General features: G+C 38.8%; 2 pseudogenes; both read left to right on the plus strand.

The window, feature by feature from the left end:
* The first annotated feature begins 12,743 nt into the window (after positions 1 to 12,743).
* Positions 12,744 to 13,193, plus strand: LOC114902454 (annotated as a pseudogene).
* An 82-nt stretch (positions 13,194 to 13,275) lies between these two features.
* Positions 13,276 to 21,191, plus strand: LOC114902455 (annotated as a pseudogene).
* Positions 21,192 to 22,854: the final 1,663 nt, after the last annotated feature.

Consider the following 22,854-nt stretch of genomic DNA (forward strand, 5'->3'; position numbering starts at 1 on the left):
TGAATACAATTAGTAAAGAGAAAAAATTTTTCAATCTTGTTCTATATTAAAAACTGAAGGTAAACATAACAAGGTATGAAATTTACTCATTAAATCAGCAAAAATAATAGAAACTTCTAGAGTAGTAGTACTCAATAATGGCCAGATTGGCTAAAAAGAACATAGGCTTTGGTGTCTGACAGTTTAGATTTGAATCCTAGAGCCCTAGAGCTTTCAACTACTGTGTGATTTTTAATAAATTCTTAGCCTGTCTGAGCTTCTTTTTTCTTTTCTTCAAACCTGGGGATAAAAATATTTTCTTCCTAGGATTGTGATAGGAAGTTAAGACAAGGATCATTTCTGATATTTTCTCACCAGTGACTATCAGTATCTGACATATAGTTGATATTCATTCAATATTTGTTAAAAGAATAAATGGATAAACAAGCAAAGAAACATGAAAATTAAGACTGGTAGGCAAAGAGATCCCATAAATATTTATTGCTATATATATGTATATACTTTTTTGCAAATGTTGCAATAAAACTTTATATTGCTGATAGCAATGTAAGCTGATTCAACACTTCTGGAAATTAATTTGAAAACTTGTGATAAGTGACACACAATTTTTCAAATGCCATAATCATTCCTCTGGGAATTTACACTCCCAATTTATCAAAATAAGACAAATGCTTTATGTAAAAACATCTTCAATATAGTGCTAAATAGAATAATGAAAAGAATTTAAGCAACTTGTATGTTCATCAGCTAAGAACTTATTGATGAAAATCTAGTATATTCAATCACTTGAATATTTTATAGATCATTTAAAAGATTGGCATGAAGTTCTTATGTCAAAGTGGAGCATATATTTTGTTTAGTTCTGGTTTGTTTTTCTGGTTAGCACTGTTCACAGCTTACTGTGCTGTATCTTATTTTTTTATTAGAAAAATATAGGAAATGTAAAATAAAGAAGTAAACGTAACCCCTAATCCACTAATTTATAAAATTATCTTGTAGAGTATAAAGCAAATGACTTTTCCACCATCAGACATCCAGTGAGACTTCTGCAGAGATGATCACAATTAGCAGTTTGTGATGTTTCTCTAGAAGTTAAAGGTTATAGGATATGTGTTGGTTGGAATCATCAGGGAAAAAAATTGTGTATTTTCCAACCATATGACTATGGATAAAACTTTATGCATGTAGATAAAGGCATATGAAAAAGTGAATGAGTAAAATATCTGCAATGAGTACTGGGATTACATTGATTTCTAAACTTCCTTCAGTGTTGTTATAATGATTCTGCAAAACCGAATTCTCTACAATGAAACAATTGCCTCCAGTAGACATAGGCAAAAATTGATATAAGAAGTAAAGCAATATTATCCAGCTAATTAGAATTTGGGGGCTATTTTTGTTATATAATACAAACAGGAAACAGAAGATTAAAACACTTTTAAGGGTCTGGTAGATGAAGAATGGTGCCAATATGGCCTTAATCTCTAAAGCAAATTTATGTTATCCAGGGGAGTGCTTGTGTTCAAACTGTACACAACATTCTGAGCATTATCAGTTATTAGTGACTGCTAAGTCATTCTCAATATGAATGTTAAGACAGGCACACCAACAGTGAATCATATAATACTGTCAAGGTATTATTATATAATAATATACTAAGCTTGTATGACATCAGAATGCCATTATTACTTGAATAAATTTGAGTCAGTATAGCTAAGAAGAAATGTTTTCCAAGATAGATGAAGTCTCGGTGTGTAATGCTGGAAAACAACAACAGATGGACAAACTATGATATAATATTAAGTGGTTTATTTATTCAGACCATTTATAGGTGTCTGACCATTTATAAAATTAAAAAATGGGGTCAACCGAATAGCCAAAGCAATCTTGAGATAAAAGAACAAAGCTGGAGGTCTCACACTCCCTGACTTCAGACTATTCTACAAAGCTACAGTAATCAAAACAGTATGTTGGGCTTCCCTGGTGGTGCAGTGGTTGTGAGTCCGCCTGCCGATGCAGGGGACACGGGTTCATGCCCCGGTCCGGGAGGATCCCACATGCCGCAGAGCAGCTGGGCCTGTGAGCCATGACCGCTAAGCCTGCGCGTCCAGAGCCTGTGCTCCGCAACGGGAGAGGTCACAACAGTGAGAGGCCTGTGTACCGCAAAAACAAACAAACAAACAAACAGTATGTTACTGGCACAAAACCAGACACATAGATCAGTGGAACAGAATAGAGAGCCCACTAATAAACCCATGCACTTATGGCCAGTTAATCTATAATGAAACATTGCAAGAATGTTTTGCAAGAATATTGCAAGAATATACAATGGGGAAAGGACAGTCTCTTCAATAAGTGGTGCCTGGAAAACTGCACAGCTGCATGTAAAATAATGCAATTAGAATATTTTCTCACACCATATACAAAAACTCAAAATGGACTAGAGACCTAAATCTAAGACTGGAAACCATGAAACCTCCTAGAAGAAAACATAGGCAGAACACTCTTTGACATAAATCATAGCAATATTTTTATGGATCTGTGTCCTAAGGCAAAGAAAACAAAAGCAAACATAAACAAATGAGACCTAATTAAACTTAAAAGCTTTTGCACAGCAAAGGGAACCATCAGCAGAAGAAAAGGACAATCTAGTAAATGGGAGAAAATATTTGCAAATGAAATGACCATCAAGGGGTTAGTATCCAAAATATATAAACAGGTCATACAACTCAATACCAAAAACTAACAACCCAATCAAGAAATGAACAGGAGATCTGAATAGAAATGTTTCCAAAGAAGGCATATAGATGGCTAACAGGCACATGAAAAAGATGCTTAGAATGGCTAATCATCAGAAATGCAAATCAGAACCACAATGAGTGACCACCTCACACCTGTCAGAATGGCTATCATCAAAAAGACCACAAATAAGAAATGTTGGTGAAGATATGGAGAAAATGGAACCCTAGTACATTGTTGGTGGGAATGTAAATTGGTATAGCCACTATGGAAAACAGTATGGAGTTTCCTCAAACAACTAAAAAACAGAACTACCATATGATCTAGAAATTACATTCCTGGGTAATTTCAGAAGAAAATGAAGACATTAATTCAAAAAGATCATGCACCCTAACGTTCATTATTATTTATAATAATAACATGCAGGATTATTTATAATAGCTAAGATATGAAGCAGCTTAAGTGTTCATCAACAGATGAATGGATAAAGAAGCTGTGGTATATATAAAAACAATGGAATATTACTCAACCATAAAGAAGAATGAAATTTTGCCATTTGCAACAACATGGAAGGACCTGGAGGGTATTATGCTTAATGAAATAAGTCAAACAAAGAAAGACAAATACTGTATGTTATCACTTATACATGGAATCTAAAATATGAAATGAGTGAATATAATAAAACAGAAGCAGACTTACAGATATAGAGAAGAAGCTAGTGGTTACCAGTGGAGAGAGGGAAGGGGGGAGGAAGAAGATAGAGGCAGGGGATTAAGAAACTACTATGTATAAAATACATAAATAAGCTACAAGGATACATTATAAAGCACAGAAAATATAGCCAATATTTTATAACTTTAAATGGAGTATAAATCTATAAAACTATTGAATCACTATCTTGTATATCTGAAACTAATATCCTAAATCAACTATACTTAAATAAAATTAAAAAGTGGGGTCAAAATTGTTGATGGGTCCAACCAGCAAACATTATTGACTCAACAGCAAGAGTATTTCTTATGTATCCCAGTTTGGAAAAGTTTGCTGGTCACATGTTGTACACAGTATATTTTATGACCATATATGTCATCTAAGATGATTTGGGAGTAATTAAATAAAAAAAAAACAACAAGTAAACAGAAAACCAGTTGAGGCTGGGTTACACGGTAGGAGAAGGTGTTGACTAATGCAACTGAAAATCCAAAGAGAGGCAGGCTTTGAGTTTGATAGATCTAGCACTCTAAGAAGGTTCTCAAGCCTCAGTGTCCTTCTGTCTCTCTGCCATGACCTCCATTGTCATATTCCTTCTAATATTAATCCCTAGAATGGCTGACAATTGCAATGGAAGACGCATGCCTATTTGTTCATAGCAAATGTAAGAGAGAGTGGCTTCCTGAAATTCTTCCAGAATAGTGAAGAGGATCTTTTCTACAAACTCCCTGCAAATCACTGTAAGAATCTCAGGATTCTGAATGTTGTGCATGCCTGTCTCTGAGCCAAAAACTAAAAATGGGAGTGGGATTAGCTTTAGAACTACCAGGTCCACTTTCTAAGGGGCACTTAAGCTACATGGCTGAGATGCAGGTAGCTAAATATTAGGATTCGCTGTGGAAGGTGAAGGAGATAATGGATTCTAACTACTGAAGAGCGTGTCCACTATAACATCCCCCAAAAGAAAATGTTCCCATATTTTTAATGTCAGTGCAAGTATGAGGAAAAAATTATGAGTCAAAGGATACTTTCCAATACATAAATTGTTGTCGGAAGTTGTTGCCAAGCAATAGGATTTAGGAAGGTCAAAGATGTGCTTGTAAATGGAGATTTCCTGCCCTGCACACCTCAGTGGAACAATCAGAACTTCATTATCTGTACTTCAAGCTATGCCTCCTTTGCTGCCTTGTTCTTGGGGAGCCTGTCTGTTTTCTCTGAGCAGAGATTGCTCTCTAAATGGCATGGCCCAGACACTTTCGAACTTTTTTGTTGTTGTTTGACTGTAGTATTTAAAACCAGATTTATTTTATTTTATTTGTTTTTGGTGTTTCAGTCTTTTATTTTCATTTCTTTTATTCCATCTTTCTTGCTATTTTTACTTACCAATTCAGCTCTAGTATTTTATTTTCCTTTTTAACATCTTTATTGGAGTATAATTGCTTTACAATGGTGTATTAGTTTCTGCTTTATAACAAAGTGAATCAGCTATATATATACATATATCCCCATATCTCCTCCCTCTTGCGTCTCCCTCTCACTCTCCCTATCCAGGGGCAGGACAGGAATAAAGACACAGAGGTAGAGAATGGACTTGAGGACGCGGGGAGTGGGAAGGGTAAGCTGGGACGAAGTAAGAGAGTGGCATGGATATATATACACCACCAGATGTAAAATAGATAGCTAGTGGGAAGCAGCTGCATAGCACAGGGAGATCAGCTTGGTGCTTTGTGACTTTCAAACTTTTAAATGACTAAGTCATTTGAACCAGAAAGCATGATGTTGCTGTCAGTGAGCTCAAAATTTGCCCCACCAAAAAATACTCCCTTAGCCTTATGTAGCAGGAGTACTTTGTGCTCTTCAACTTTTTGACACTGACCTAGTGCTTACTAGACGAGAACTTTCTCCAGCTTCCTATAAATTTTGGCCATAATTAAATGGACATTGGTTTCCAAACCATTCAATAATTTTTATAAATTTTTTCATTAGTCTGTTCTGCTACAATGAAATAGTTGAACTAAGAACCTCCATATTATTAAAGACTAACTTTAAAAAATTGTTCTAATGGGCAGGAAGGTGTTAAGTTCTGAAGAATTTAAGAATAAATACAATAAATTTATTTACCCTATAGAACATTTCTATTTTAAAGCAGTTTTATTGCTCTTAGAACATAATTGTAAAGTTCAAACATCATTGATCAAGACTAATTCAATTACATTGCTTCTTATACATATCACTCTTATAACATATTGTCACATTAAACAAAGCAGAAAACCCTCAAGTTAAACAACTGTATTGTCTACCCAACTTTTTTTTTGAATACCAATGCAATGCTTTTTCCTAATCTCTACTAATTGTTTCTCTTTCTTGTTTATAACTAACAACGTTAGCATGAACTAATAAATAAATATACAAAGGATAGGGCTCCCTTCACTTAATCACTTGAATCATATCCAATTCTAGTAACAAAATGTCCCACTTAGGGAAAAATAAATGCCTCAAGTGGGTTTATATTAGATCTCCATTGGTATTAGTTTATGGTGAAGGCTGCATAGAAAAGAGGTGCAAAAACGCAATGGCTCCAATGGAGATAGTTTCTTTCTCTCTTACATGTAAAAGCCCAGGAAGGGTAGTTGGACTTTATGCCGTCGCCCAGAGATGCTGGTGAGTAGGGCTTGCTCTACCATCCTCCGGGGCATTGTCCTCATCTGCGCATTGAAGTCTGATGGCCATTATGTCCAGTCCCCCCAGTGGGAAGAGAGGAGGTACAAACTAGCACTCGTGGTGTGGTAAGACCCAGCCTGGAGGTGGCACAGTGCCTTCTGCTAGCATTCCACTGGTGAGAACTCAGTCACATGTTTCCTCTGGCTGGTGAGAAAGAGTAGCTCTGAGTGACCAGCTATGGTTTTAACTCTTTTTTTCCTATGGAAGGAGAACAGAACAGATCCTAGGGGATCAGTGGTCTCTAACACTCTTTATAAACATTGATATTTTGCATTTATTTTGTCACATATCTGAATGTGAGAAATAAGACCTTGGATTTTGTAAGTTTGAAAGAAAAGAATGAATTTAATATTGGATTATTTTTGTTAACTTATTGATCATTTCTTTTTAGCTGTGATAGTATTCTTTGATGAATGTGAGTTCTGAAGAAGAAAACTACTAGTATTTATTGAGAACTCACTCAAAATTTCCTTTAAGTTTAAAAATGGAAGCACTCTTAATTTATAAGCAGAGCTGAATGAGTAAGTTGTCTAACTACTCAAAATACACCCACTGCTACTCCTGTCATGAGTGTGGATCTAGTCAGCTGTGGTGATAGCTTCAAGGCAAATACTTTGGAGGCACAAACCATTTCAATTTCCCTGTTTCTCCCAACTCACTGCTTTATAATCCCTGTTCCTCAGATATAATTTAGTTTAGAAATGTATTTATTTAATTCTTTTAGCATTTTTAAAATTAATTTTTATTGGCGTATAGCTGATTTACAATGTTGTGTTAGTTTCTGCTGTACAGCAAAGTGAATCAGTTATACACATACATATCTCCACTCTTTTTTAGATTCTATTCCCATATACGTCATTACAGAGTATTGAGTAGAATTCCCTGTGCTATACAGTAGGGTCTTACTAGTTATCTATTTTATATATAGTAGTGTGCATATGTCAATCCCAATCTCCCAATTTATCCCTCCCCTCCTTTCCCCCCGGTAACCATAAGTTTGTTTTCTACATTTGTGACTCTATTTCTGTTTTGTAAATAGGTTCATTTGTACCATTTTTTTAGATTCCACATATTATATGATGTGATATTTGTCTTTCTCTGTCTGACTTACTTCACTCAGTATGACAATCTCTAGGTCCATCCATGTCACTGCAAATGGCATTATTTCATTCTCTTTTATGGCTGAATAATATCCATTGTATATATGTACCACATCTCCTTTATCCATTCCTCTGATGATGGACATTTAGGTTGCTTCCATGTCCTGGCTACTGTAAATAGTGCTGCGATGAACATTAGGGTGCATGTATCTTTTCGAATTATGGTTTTCACCAGGTATATGCCCAGTAGTGGGTTTGCTGGGTCATATGGTAGTTCTATTTTTAGATTTAAGGAACCTCCATACTGTTCTCCATAGTGGTGTCTATCAATTTACATTTTCACCAGCAGTGCAAGAGCGTTTCTTTTTCTCCGCACCCTCTCCAGCATTTATTGTTTGTAGATTTTTTTTTTTTTTTTTTGCGGTACGCGGGCCTCTCATTGTTGTGGCCTCTCCCGTTGCGGAGCACAGGCTCCGGACGCGCAGGCTCAGCGGCCATGCCTCACGGGCCCAGGCGCTCTGCGGCATGTGGGATCCTCCCGGACCGGGGCACGAACCCGTGTCCCCTGCATCGGCAGGCGGACTCTCAACCACTGCGCCACCAGGGAAGTCCATGTTTGTAGATTTTTTGATGATGACCATTCTGACTAGTGTGAGGTGATACCTCATTATAGTTTTGATTTGCATTTCTCTAATAATTAATGATGTTGAGTGATGTTGAGTGATGTTTAATTTCCCTGTTTCTTCCAGCTCACTGCTTTATAATTCCCTGCTCCTCAGGTATAATTTGGTTTAGAAATTTAAATTATTACATCTGCGAAAAACTGGATTTTATTGCATTTTTAGTTCAAAAGTAGACTAGAGCAAATGCTTTTCTACCATAAAAAGGTGAAATTGAGAAAAAGGATAAAATAATAAGCAAAATATATTGAATGGACAATTCTGAAGAAACATTTCATTTGAATTAAAATTTGATTGGGAGAACAGATATGTGTGTAGAGGAGGGGGTTGGGAGAGTCAGGGAGGATAACCCCCAGATCCCTGGGCCAATAAGAATAGATATCCTTCTAAGCAACAGTGAATTGAGGTTCAAACACCATTCTCGTTAGCTGGAACCCTTTTAAACCTAGAACAAAACTATGTAAAATTAGAAGGAAGAGTGATAGGGATTCTAGCATAGAATTTCTAGAATTCTGTAGCTCCAGAAATCATCTAAGGGAATATACTGGACCTCTATCAGCAACTCTGCTTTTATATATTTAGCTTGAAGATGTGCAAAAATTAAACACACATACACTATATTTTTTTAAATAGTCTTTTACCTCACTGTACTTTGCTAATATCACTTCATTGACAAAATAGTTTACCTTATTACAGTATACTAGGAAACAGTTCTTATCTTTGCAGTTTAGAAGGTTAATAATGATTAAAATAAAAGTTAGTGAACTACCTTTCCAAGTTACTCAGTATCATCCTTTGGCATAACATTGGCGAATCACAACAAGGAAAGGGATCTGCAGTTAGGCGCTACCACTAGTGAAATGTTCTCCTTTACATTTCACATACTTCCTATACTGTGAATCTACTTCTTTCTGTTATAACTACAGCACAGAGAGTGATCAGTTTGGCAGTTTTCACCTTTGTAATGAACCATCTATGTACCAAGCCATTGTTATTAAGCCGCTCAGCTTTGCTCAGGCTGAACATTTTCCTTCTGTTGAGAGATGTTCTTTTGGCCCGCTCATTTGAACTACGTATATAAGCAGTGTGACGTCTATAAGAACCCACGGTATCTTAACTGCACATATTTCTTTTAATAATCTTTTTAGAAGAAAAACATGTTACAGCTTCTTTGGACTGAGTCCCTGGCAAAAGGGCAAGAGGGAAGTTTTTCCTGGTCTGGCATGAATTCTGAAAATTCAGGATCTTCCTGACTGGAGACCCATATTGTTTGCCCAAGGACATGCCCATAGCCAAGTTTCAGGTTCTGCAGGGAACACCTATGTCTTGGTTGTACTCCAAGATGTTCTAGAAACCTTGGGAAACGCAGCTAGTCCTAAGCAAAGTTTCAAACTGAGAATTGTCTGACAATTTTCCATTTCCCACTTATTTTTTTCTCTCCTCCAACATATTTTATACCCAGAAACCCCAGGCTCTCATCGTAGTTCTCATTTATCCCCACTTGTACTATGTCAACCTGTTAGAGGCTAGTTTTAATTATTATATTGGAAAAGGAGTGACAAAAGATAGCTAATTTTAATGACCGCATCATTTGCTATCACATATTCTAAAGGCGAACGTGTTGAGCACAGATCTATTGCTTCACTCAAAATAATCGAAATTAGAGGTTAGATTTCAGACAGAAGTACAAGCAGGTGAAGACACATCCTAGAGAGAGAGTCCTTTGCCTTATCTTTTAAGCCCAACCACATGGGCTCTGACTTCATCTAAGCATGCGTTTGGATCTGCTCGGAAAGCGAAGTAACTTATTTAAGGTGTGGCTGGTATTTCATGTTATCACTATGTTAATCTAATGCAAGCAAATTGCAAGGATGCAGGAGCCCTATTAATCTCTGAAACATCCTCCTGAAACTCTAGCGAGAGAAAGGATCCTGTTGTTCAAGAGAAAGGGTTCTGTTCTTTCAGTAAGTCTGTGAGAATACTGAATTTGGATCATGTTGAAATAGGCAGTTGCCAAAGTGGCCAAAACAATTACTTATTTATGGCTTTCTTTTTAAGATGTATATTTAGGCAAGTGTCTGATTCTAAGGTACACATTCAGGTACCACGCTGGGCATAGGGGAATGTGATAGATGCCTCCTTGGGAAGAAAATGGAAGGGTGTTTCACAGATTAAGTTCAGAAACAACCAACAAAAAGGCTTAGGGAGAAATGGCTTGTCCAGGGAAAAGTGATTTATTAAAAAAGTGATTTCATAAAACTGGACACCAAAGCACTAAGGGGAGGTTTACATAAAATAGTAGATATGGTCAGTATCTGTAAGACAGAAGTTTGGTAAGATAGGCCGTATAATGTGATACAAAGACATGTAAAACTGACTATAATCGAATCTAAACTGTGAAGTTCTCACGGGTGGTTTCTAAAAGGGTATTCACTGAAGTCACGTGAGTTGGGAAGTCTCACCGTAAGAAGTTATGTGATGGATAACAGGTTATTGATATATGAGAGAGAGTACTATGTTTTAAAAAATGCCACAGTGCCATCTGACGATTCAAGTGGTCTGAGACTCTGTGTTAACTCTTGTCACTATTTACCTTTTTGAGTTGTGAGAATTCCAAGACAATGAGGTATAATGGAAAGGACATGGAAATTGGAACTGGGAGGCCTTTACATCATAGGCTGTTTAGTCTCTCTGAATCAGGACTAGAGTGTGTAAGAGCCTTTCAGTTGTATAATTCTGTGATTTTGTGAATATGATGTACATGAAAGCATGGCCAAAATATGCTGGCATAAAATCACAGAATTTTAAAGGAGCGTTTTATCACGTTATGGTGAGTGGGTACATTTTAAAATGTACTTTATTTGTGAGTTTATTCTCAACAAGTTTCTAGTAATGATTAGATATTTCTCCTGATACTTTGTCTATCCTTTGTCAAAAGAAAACCATATATGTGTTGCTACAGAGCTAAAAAAAAAAAGAAGTGGTGAATGGACAGTTGGGGCAGTCTGAGTCTTAACCCCATTCTAAGATTTGAGTTGCCTGCCAGGGACCTAAATCTCTGACATCAGAGAGAGTAACATCTTCGTCTGTGTGAGCATAATAAGTCCCGTGTCAGAGTCTTAGGGAACGTGAACAAACACAGAGATACCATCCACTTCATTTTTCTGTGTAGAGATGCCCATCCAGTTGGGCCTCATCTGGCTTGCCCTTACTAGGGTAGAGAGAGCTTTCAGGCTGGAGGGCTCAAGCGTCTCAAGAGGACAGCTGCAGCCCACAGGATAGAAGTGGGTGGAGGGGAAGATGGCTGTCTCCAGAGCAAACCCTGCCTCCTCCTTAGCAGATTAGGAAAACAGATGCTTATTAGCAGCAACAGGAAGAACTGGCAGACACCTTGGGGATGAAGTACAATAACTTCCACATGCTTCACATCATTCCAAAAACATCCGCTTTTAGAAACACTGTTGAAGTTTTGCTTTTTTTTCTTTTTGATTTAGAATTTGTTTTTAGTTTTTATTAGAGTATAGTTGCTTTACAATGTTGTGTTAGTTTCTACTGTACAGCAAAGTGAATCAGCTCTACGTATACATATATCCCCTCTTTTTCGGGTTTCCTTCCCATTTAGGTCACCTCAGAGCATTGAGTAGAGTTCCCTGTGCTGTACAGTAGGTTCTCATTAGTTATCTATTTTATACATGGTATCAATAGTGTATATGTGTCAGGCCCAGTCTCCCAATTCATGCCCCCCCTTCCCCCTTGGTATCATGCATTTGTTCTCTACATCTGTGTCTCTATTTCTGCTTTGTAAATAAGATCATCTATACCAGTTTTAACACTGTTGAGTTTTGAAAGAACTCTTTTTGGATCTACTTTAAGATAATTTTTAATCAATGTATTATAGCTTAATGGATAAGAGTTCAACTCTGATTTGGAATCAGACTCCTTGGCCTCAAAACGCACTTTACCATTTACTTTGAGCAAATGATTTAACCTTCTTGTGTGTCAGTTTCCTTATTGGTAAAATGCTGATAAAAAGGATATGTACCTTATAGGATGGCGGAGAGGATAAAAGGAGTACTTAGCAAGTGCTTATCAGTAGAATGACCAATATTTATTAGTTATTATTATTGTTATTTTTATGTAAAACAAACAGTTTTCTGTAACTAAAACCTCAGGCAGCTGATAAATGTGTCTATTAAGTCCAAACTCCACTAGCATTTCATTTTCTTTTATTTCTTTTATAGTCAAGGTCAGATGTACTATTCCAGAAACCTTTCAAGCTTCTAATTGTTCTCAGGGCCATCCACCGTTGTGCCTGTCATTCAAGTTTTTTTGGTAATTCCCCATTTTCTCTCTCTTACTAGCTTTGAACAAACTTGTAAAATGTGTGAAACCAGTAGACACTAACCCTAACCCCATTATCTCATACTCTGAATTATTAGCTTCAAGCGTTTTTCCTTGCCTATCTTGTTCTTTATTAAGCATCCCACCCAGGGAGGGATAAATTGGCAGACTGGGATTGACATATGCAGACTGCTATATATAAAATAGATAATAAGAACCTACTATATAGCACAGGGAACTCTACCCAATACTCTAAATGACCTATATGGGAAAAGAGTCTAAAAAAGAGTGAATATATGTATATGTATAACTGATTCACTTTGCTGTACACCTGAAACTAACACAACATTGTAAATCAACTATACTCCAATAAAAATTAATTTAAAAAAAACAAAAGGTTGAGAGTTACAAAAAAAAAAAAAGCATCCCACCCAAGAGCCAATGATATGGTATGAACCTTTCATTTTATTCTCTCAGTTATTATAAAAATTTAGATGGTAAGTATCTTTTAGAAATATGGAACTATAGGACACGCTCGTCTCCTCCACTGCCACCTGCTGCGGCCGGCGTCCACGCTGCACACAGCACGGCTGGCAAAGCCCACAGGCTAAGTGCTGAGGAGAAGTACCAGCTGCTGTCAGACCTGCGGGCCATGGGGTGGAACGAGCCGGAAGGCCAGGATGTCACCTTCTGGCAGTCCCATTTCAAAGACTTCCGTAGGGCTTTTGGCTTCGTGATGAGAGTGGCCCTGCAGGCTGAGAAACTGGACCACCATCCTGAATGGTTTAACATTTACGACAAGGCCCACATCACCCTGAGCACTCACGCGTGTGCGGGCCTTTCAGAACTGGACATAAATCTGGCCAGCTTCATCAAGCAAGTAGCAGTGTCCGTGACATAGACCCTGCCCTTCCTCTCTGAGTTCTTCAGGGGAAAGGGGGGACTGAACTGGGGATCCAGAGAGGGAACTGGGGAGCCCCGAAATGTTGCTGCAGTCAAAACTGACAAGTCGATCCTGTTGCCTCCGTTTAGAGGCAAGTCTCTGCCATCGAAAAAGGCCAGCATCACCGCCAACACCAGAACTTAGACCACTTTTCCCCACACCACTCTCTCCCTCCTTGGGGCTCTTTTACATGTACACTGATTTGAATCAGTTCTTCTCTTGCTTTACAACTTTCCAGCGACAGCAACGATTTCTTTCCAGGCAGTGTCTTGCTCCCTTCCTGATTCATTTCCCAAGAAGCTGTGATGGAAAAGTGTGTCTAAGATAAAGTCTGATCTTAGAAGCCAGAACCGTAAAGTCATCCTCATCCTATGTGACAGACATGCATGTGCTATTATGCTGCCAATAAAAACACTGTTTCACTTGGAAAAACAAAGAAATATGGAAGTATAAAGTTCAAAATTTCCACTCCTTTATTCTGCTCCCACATCTGCCTGTGCCTCAGTTCTCTCCATCTCCAGGAGATGATCAATAAAATAGATGATCAATGAAGCCCCCCAAGAATTGACACTGTCTTACAAAGTCCCACAAATATCTTCTAGCTAGTGCTGTTATAAGATAAACTTCAGATTCTGTGGTTTTGCACATTTCTCTTCTTAACGCACAACCTGTCTTCTGCTCCTATTCTTGCAAACAGTTCTTAGAAAGCAGTGAGTAGAAACCTCTCACTGGTGTTAACAAGCGAGAAATGACAACTTTCTAGTGTTATCTCTCCTAGTAGATACAACATTAGCCTAAAATAATTCATGATAATCTCAACATGATGGTGGGCAGAGGAAATGACCAGTATGGATGCTGGCAGCTTCTCAGGACCATATCAGTGATTATATGCAGGCACTACTTATTCTATCAATGATGTCTCTAAGCAAATTATCTCTGAAGATAAAACACGTTCCTTGTTTAGGTCAATTCTGCCTGAGATGATATTTTGCACAAGCTTTACAAAAGACCCTGTTAAGACAAGCTAGTTTTACCTGCAATAGCTTTTCACTGTAACTTTTATGGGTGACATTGGGAACATATACTATGTGTTGATAAACGCAAAGAATCACTTTTTATCATTTTAAAATCACTTCCACTTTTACAAAGGCTATAAAGCCATAGTACCTGGAATTTTATTTCTCTTTCACCTAGAACATCTTTCTAACAGTCAAAAAATTACCTGGAAGGGGCAAAAAAAAATATGGAATGAGAAATATCACTCTTCTGTTCTTCAGAAAGAAGAATAATAAGCTTTTCTAGAGTGCCTATCACTCTCCAGGAAGTGTGTTTGGCACTAGAGATATATATGCATTTCAATCAGATTTTCCTTGTTGTCAAGTATTTTATAATTTTTAAGAGAAACTTAGAAAAATATAAAAGGATACAATCATATGTTAAAAGTACATGTAATCAAAAAAACACATATAATCATGTAAGAATGCAAGTGTGTTCAAGATACTATGAGTTCAAATGAGGGACATTTAATTCAGACTGTAGATACCAGAAAAGTTTTTCAGAGCAGGTGACTTTCACTGAGCGTGTGTGTGTGTGTGTGTGTGTGTGTGTGTGTGTGTGTGTGTGTAAAATTACCTAGATACAAAAAGTGGGATCTCATTCCAGGAAAACAGAACATAAGCATTGTCCATGAGAAAATAATTAGGCCCAATGGTTCCAGTATCCCATTAGTTGCCCTAACATGGGTTGGAAGATAAAGATAGCAGAACGGAGACCAAAGACTCCTTAGGTGCCCATGAAGCCATGGGTTGACCATAAAACAGTGTAAGATGAATGAGTAGTGTCATGGACCCTTCTTACTGTCATTGCTGCTCACTGATCCCACTTCTGCCTGTGCCTCACTTCTCTCCATCTCCAGGAGACTGACAGTCTCCACTACTCTACGCAAATGCCATCCCTGCTAAAATGTCCCCATTTAGCACCATCAGTGGCATTCTGGAATTATCTCAAGCCATGAAAAGAACCAGAATCAACTTACAGGCAATGTAAATCCCCCCAATTATTATCATGTTGCTTCCATTCTCTGCTATGTACATTCTTTATAAATACAACGTTCTTTCCTGTCGTGTTGGAAATGTGAGCCCACTGTGACTAAGGTCATATTTAATACAGACCCAACATTTTGTTGGCACTCCCTAAGTGTTAAATAGCAATGAGAGGAGATGAAGTAGTACAAGAACAAGAAAGTGATTAAAATAGATCCCAATCGATTCCAGCTGCATTAGAAACATAAGGGGAAAAAGTGAACACTTATTATCAAATTATAAAACCGAAAATATGTCTAGGAAAGTGTGGGCTATTTAAAATCATTAGATAGTTTTGAACTGAAATCCCTTAAAACTATACAACAAAAAAGTATTTTCCAGATGTCCCTTATACCGATATGGAGAACGTAAAATATACTTCCCTTACAATTTGGATTTTTAAACATTTATTTATAATCATATTAAAATGTGAAGTTTTACTCATTGTTTTAGATATTTAGTCAAGTGAATATCTGACTAATGAATAATACATGGTACAGGAAAAATATATATACATTTTAATTTTAGGTCTTCTGAAGCCCATTGTTCATTTCAGGCTGCCTTACTGAGAGTCCTTGCACCAAACGCCTCTGGTTGCATTCCATTCAAGACAAAGGCATATTTTAGGGATGTACCTCTCACAAAGAGGTATTGATGGACCAGGAATCAGAGTTTGGACAAATGAACATTTCATTATAACACAGCCTAATTGTTAAAGCTCTTCTTATTGAAAAGAATAAAAATTTCATTATTCATCACAGTAGCTCAGCATGAACTCCTCCTTTTTTTCCCCACAATGCACAGTAAGAATGGCAGTTTTAAGCTTATCATTGAACATTTTGGAAGTGTTGGTTCTTCCTTCCTTTTGCTCTAAATGCGCTAAGAAGTATTTTAGTAACAATTATGGAAAAAAATTGGTAATAATTTTAAGCTAAACTTTATACGTGGAATTGTGAAAAAAAATCTCAGCGATCACAAGAAAATGCAATTTAAGAGCTGCCTGGAAGGCCTGCTTTTTTCATTTTAGGGCCCTGGGATGGTTTTATGGGATAATAAGGATTCATAGGACCACCCTAAAACTCAAATAAGATGAAGACATAAGTACTTTAGAAACTATACAGTTTTCATAGAGCTAAGGGAATAAAATTTGCATTGGTAATTCTTATCTCTATACAGCTTTTAAGTTTAGTATCTTTTCAGCTTCTCCAGGAAAGATATGTATTGATCACTGCCCTAAGTGTAAAAACTGAAACAGGGAAGGACCAAGATACAGTGAAGGTCACTAATCTGGCACTCAGAATTCCTGTTATTAATTAGATGATAATGTTGAGTATGTCATGTAAACAGCTGACAGCTCAGTGTGTCCTAGTGGTGAAAATGCGGTGGGTAGACTAGATGAAGAACACAAATGCATGGCAACCAATAGCCCTCACACCTGAGTGTGCATTGCTAATTGATCATAGAAGTGGTCTGGCTAAGACATTGTGGTCTCAGAATCTTTGTTGACAGTACGCCAATCAAAGCTGGCTCTCCAGGAGCTAGACAGTCTCTAAGAGTTTCCTTTTCCAGGTCTAAGAACCTATCGTTGTCACCTGTGAATGTAGATCAATTGCATTATCCATTCTCACCTTTATTGCTGCTCTGTCCTCATCTCCTACCTCTCTCTCTCACTCTGCCTGCGCCAGCCACACTGGAGGTGTGTCTTTGTCTCACAAACTTTGCAATGACTATACCCTCTGCCTAGAATACTGTACTCCCACGTGTCCACGTGCTCACTCTGTTATCTTCCCCAAGTCTTCACTAATCTCAGCCTTTCAATGGTGTTCACAGGAGTTGGTAAACTATAAGCCATGGGCTGAATCTGGCCCCCTGTCTGTGTTTGTATGGCCCACAAAGTAAGAATGGCATTTACATTTTCAGTTGAGAAATACATAAGTCAGAAGAATTATATCCTGTGGCACATGGAAATTACATGAAATTCAAATTTCAGTGTTCATAAATAAAGTTTTATTGAGACACAGGCTGCGTTTGTGCTAAAATGGCCGAGTTGAATGGTTATGGCAGAGACTGCATGGTCCACAAAGTGTAAAGTATTTACTATCTGGTCATTTACAGAATAAGTTTGCCTACCCCTAGGATACACTTAACATTTTGTTAATTACTGGAAGTACTCACCGGCAATCCTGATGCCCTCTCTTTCCCTCTCAATTTTTAAAAATAACATTTATCACATTGTACCATACACTGTCCTTGTGTATTATGTATACTGTCTCTCCATAAGAGCACAAATTCCATGAAGTCAGAGGATTTTGTCCACTTTATTATCTGATATATTCCCAGTGCCCTGAACAGTATCTGGTACATAGTAAATATTCAATAAATATAATTCTGGAACGAATGAATTATATGGAAGATACCTGCATTACGTAGAAATATATTAGATGGAGTAGTCCCAGGAGACTTCAGGAGAAGATGATATTTTAGTGTTAAAGGGTACAAAAGACTTAGGGAACATTTTTCCTAGAAAGGGGTACTGAATGAAAGAACATGTGTGTAGGGTAGCCTAGATGTAATGCAGAGCCCGGGAGGTAGAGAGGAGGTGGAAAGTAGGCTGAGCCCAGGTTATGGAAGACTTGGAATGTCTGATTAAGATGCTTGGGTATAATCTTATAAAAAATAGATATTTCAGGAAGATCTGTCTGATAATGATATGATATATACAGTATGAGTTGGAGCGGGTAAAATATATGTGAGAATTGTAATAGCCTGGGTTCAGGCTTCTAAGATTGGACAGTGGCAGATGAAGTGAAAGAGAAAGGACACAGGGAGAAAGGAAGGAGTAACCAATGGTACCTTCACTATTGTGACCTTTGGTGAAAAAATGTTTTTGTCAAAAGTTGAAAGGTAGCAGAAAAGAGAAAGCATTAAAAAATAAAAACCAGTCTGCTTCAGTTCTTTGTAGTTTATTGAATAAATATGCATACAGTTCCCAGTTTAAGACTTCTGTAGATTTTATGCCTCAGAGAAGGCATATATGGTGATAAACCTGACAATATAAACTAAACCAATTAGATTTTAGTAGAGTTAGATTAGTTGAACTATTCAGAATGAAGTCAGAATGGGTTTCACTCAGGTAGCTTTTACTTGTGCCATTTGTGTTAAACAGAGATAATAAATCCAAATATACGTGATAGTGCCTAGATTTTTTTGGTAAAAGTAATAGCATGACATAATTCTAAGTGAAAGACAAGAAAATATCACATACAATTTGATTCAGTTTATGTAAAATTTTATATATACTTTAGATGGAATTTTAGGCTGTATTCTCTTCTCCATATTTTCTGTATTATTTGAGCTTTTTTTCTGCAATGACTATATTATTTTTTTTTACAATCACAAAGGAGCTATTTTTATATTAAACTATTAAAAATGACAGGTTGGATGTATAGCAAAAATCTCCATAGATTTGTTTAGATATTAAGAACAGATTCATGCTACAAACTATTTATGTGCTATGAAGAGAATTAGGAAGTATTTAGCAAAGTTTGAGATAATAATGTTCAAATAAGCTGACTGTCAAGTACATTTGAAATGTTTTTAGTCTAGTAAGAACAGGCAATTGACTGATTAAACTAAGATTATGAATTTTGGAAACTAGACCTCGGTCCAACGGCAAAGAATCACTTGTTGCTTGAGTCATCTTTAAAATGGATTATGGTAATCTTTCCTTAAAGGGTTATTTAAAAGAATTAATATAAAGGATATAAAACACCTGTCTAGTGAGTAGCTGTTCCAAAAATGATAGCTATTATTATTAAGAATTGGATAAGTAGTAAATAAAATAAATCAGAGTTTGAGAGTCAAGCTACATTTACTTAATCCTTTACTTAATTTGTTCCTCTTAATGCCATGAAGTACTGTGCTAAGTGCAGGTGAATACATGTATTATCAAGGGCCTGCCCTGTCTTTAAGGTATAAACAATGCGTTTAATAAGGTGTTACAGATGCTATGACTCAAGTTCCTATACGACAGAGAATTTAAATCAGGCCACCTCCCCAGTGAAAGTTCAGCATCTAAAACTATGTGCTTTGGTGTACCCTGATGCTTTTCACTAAAAATATATGTAAAAGCGCTTCTATTTGGAAGCTGTTCTTTTATTCATCCATTCATTGAACAGTTATATATTGAGCATCTTCCATTTTCAAACATTCTTCTTGTAGCTGGCCCTATACCAACAAAGACAAACAAGATTTCTTCTCCCACAGAAGTTTCAATCTAATGAAGGCAGAAAAATAAACTAGGAAAAAAACAGAAGATAAATTCAGTCAATACTATAAAGAAAATCAAACACGGTGGTATGATGGACTAGGCTAATTTAGCTTAGTTAAGTAAGGCTTTTCTGAGCAAGGAGTATCTGACCTGAAACCTGAATGATGAAGCTCCTGTCATGTAGAGAGAGAAAATTTGACAGGAGGGAATTCCAGACTCAGGAAATAGCTAGTACAAATCACCTCTAAGGCGGGACCAAACTTAACCAGTTCAATAAACAGAACTGTTTAAAACTATGGTTGAAGAAACAGGGGAAAGAGAAGGAAGCTGTGAGGTCAGAGTAGTGTTCTCAACTATAAGCTTGAATATGAACTCCCCTATGTAGCAGAAAGTTACAAAGAATCCTGACATTTCAAAATCAAGGATTTAATTCAATATTCTAGAACACTTGAGGTCATCTACTCTACCTAAGCGTGTAATTCATTTATTTATTCGATTAACAAGTATTTGGGGACTTCCCTGGTGGTGCAGTGGTTAAGAATCCGCCTGCCCAAAGGGAATGCTTCTGTCTCCAGTCTCCTGATAGCTTTTGGAAGAGGCCATATGCTGACCCTCCCAAGTTTCACAAGAAATGCAACACGTTAGTGTCCAGCTGATGCGTTTTGTTTATAACTTGTCAGATACAGGGATTTTCTCCAATTCGAGCTCCAGGGCAATCAAGACTGTGGAATCCGTGACCGACACCAAGGCAGACATAAATAAAAGGTACAGGTGTGTGAGCAGCAACCAGATCCGCATTCGCAACGTGACCATCGGGCTCCGTGACGCCACACTCCAGGCCTACCTCTCCAACAACAGCTTCTGCAGGGAGGAGACGCGCTGTAAGACTGGCCCTCCCCGCCCACCCCGGCGGCGCCGCCCCAGTCCTCGCCCAAGAGACCCTCGGGGTCCAAGTACAACGTGAGCGTCACCAGCGGGACCTGCCTGCTGGCCAGCATGGGGCTGCAGCTGAACGTCACCTGCAGGACGAGGGACAACACAACGGTGACCAGAGAGTTCAGCATCAACCCCAACAAGACCACCTTTGGGGGGAGCTGCACAGCCCAGCTGGTGGCCCTGGAGCTCCGCAGCAGGAACCAGCTCCTGGCGCTCCAGTTTGCGATTAACGCAAGTTGCAGTCGGGTTTTCCTGCACCGAGTTCAGCAGACGCTGACTCCGCCCGATGCCGGAGACCCCGCCTTCAAGGCCGCCCACCGCCCGCTGAGCGCGCTGCAGGCAGCCGCCGGGAACTCCTACGAGGGCAACGCTGAGGAGCGCGTGCAGGTCACCTAGACCTATTCAGGGTGTGGGTCGGCGTTCCGCGTGGACGGGGACAAGTTTGGGCCTGTGGAGGAGTGTCAGCTGCGTGAGAACAGCATAGTGATCCCCATCGCCGTGGGCGGCGCCCTAGCAGGGCTGGTCCTCAGCGTCCTCATCGCCTACCTTATTGGCCGGAAAAGGGGCCACGCGGGCTGCCAGACCGCCTTGCCGGCCGCCCGCACCCGCCTTGGATCAGCAGCAGCTGCAGGGCCTCGGGCCGGTTCCCTGGGCTTAGATTGTTGTTGAGGGAGGCACCCTTTCTTGCAAACTGGTTTTCACATCTGCTTTATCCAATGTGAAGTTCATCCGGCCACAGTTACTATTCACAAAAGAGCAACTATGGAAATGACGGTGTTCATTTTGCTAACTGGGTTAAATATTTTGCTAACTGGTTAAACATTAATATTTACCAAAGTAGGACTGGAAGGGGGGTGGAGGGTAAGAGAGCTTTTCTAAATGGGCACTGGCTCCACTGTCATTTGGCTTTTTAAGATTCTGGTGTTTGATCGCTTCACTCTTTACTCAGGTGTAAGCCTTGCAAAGGGAGAGTCTCTGGTCTTAATGCTTTGATGGAGGCTGGTAGCTGTGAGCCTGACGCGCTGAAGAAATCAGTAGGAACGAGAATCGTAGAGCAAGCAGTAGTACGAAGAAGCAGATCTGAGAGGCTGGCCCCTCGAGCATCGGTACTCCAGGACGCCGGGTCCTCGGGCTTTCCACTCTCTGCCACTCGAGAGCTTGCACCTTTTAAAATAGAAAAATGGGCGTTGTTTTTATTTACTTTTTTGTAAAGTAATTTTCCTTCTGTTGGAGGTTTGGGGTGATCCTTTGTCTGCACTGTGTACAAAAATCGTTTCACTCTGATTCATCACTTGCAGCTGGGTGGCCTGTGTGCTGAGGAGCATCCCCTCCTGCGACGCGTTGCCCTAAGGATGCTGATAAAAAGTCTTTTTGTTAAAAAAAAAAAAGGAAAGAAAGAAATCCGCTTGCCAATGCAGGTGGCACGGGTTCGAGCCCTGGTCGGGGAAGAAGTTGCCGCGGAGCAACTAAGCCCGTGTGCCACAACTACTGAGCCTCTGTTATAGAGCCCGCGAGCCACAACTACTGAAGCCCTTGTGCCTAGAACCCATGCTCTGCAACAAGAGAAGCCACCGCAATCAGAAGCCTGCGCACCGCAAGGAAGAGTAGCCCCCACTCGCAACAGAGAAAGCCCGCAGGCAGCAACGAAGACCCAATGCAGCCAAAAATAAATAAATTTATTTATTTATTTTTTTGCGGTACGCGAGCCTCTCCCGTTGCGGAGCACAGGCTCCGGGCGCGCAGGCTCAGCAGCCATGGCTCACGGGCCAAGCCGCTCCGCGGCATGTGGGATCTTCCCGGACCAGGGCACGAACACGCGTCCCCTGCATCGGCAGGCAGACTCTCAACCACTGCGCCACCAGGGAAGCCCATAAATATATTTTTTTAAAAAAAGAAATATTTGTAAACACCTACCAAATACAAAGCCTTCAAGAAATTTAACCCATAGGAAAGCTCAGGTGTATACACTTTGTGTCAGAAGTTAAGGTCTCATACAGACAAGGAGAGATCACTTCTTGCTGGGCAAATCTGAGATTTTGTGGTTGAGTTGGCATTTGAGCTAGGGTAGGTGGGTAGGATTTAAACATAAAATACGATGATGCTGAGGGACACAAGAAGGCATTCTAGGAAACAACATGAGTAAAAGCATAGAGATAAGTTGTTTAGGTAATAATAGCATGCTGTTTGAAATTCCTCTTATAAAACATCTTTGAGTTTTAAAATTCAACAGATCATTGTGAAACCTAAACTTGACCTTTTCACATTTCTGTCTCCCACTTTCCTTTGCAAGAAATTATGTGTGTGTGTCAATCAGAATTCTGTGAGCTACATC

This window comes from Monodon monoceros, unplaced genomic scaffold, assembly GCF_005190385.1.
Source record: "Monodon monoceros isolate NGI ecotype Baffin Bay Population unplaced genomic scaffold, NGI_Narwhal_1 Super_Scaffold_20, whole genome shotgun sequence".
Taxonomy (NCBI): domain Eukaryota; kingdom Metazoa; phylum Chordata; class Mammalia; order Artiodactyla; family Monodontidae; genus Monodon; species Monodon monoceros.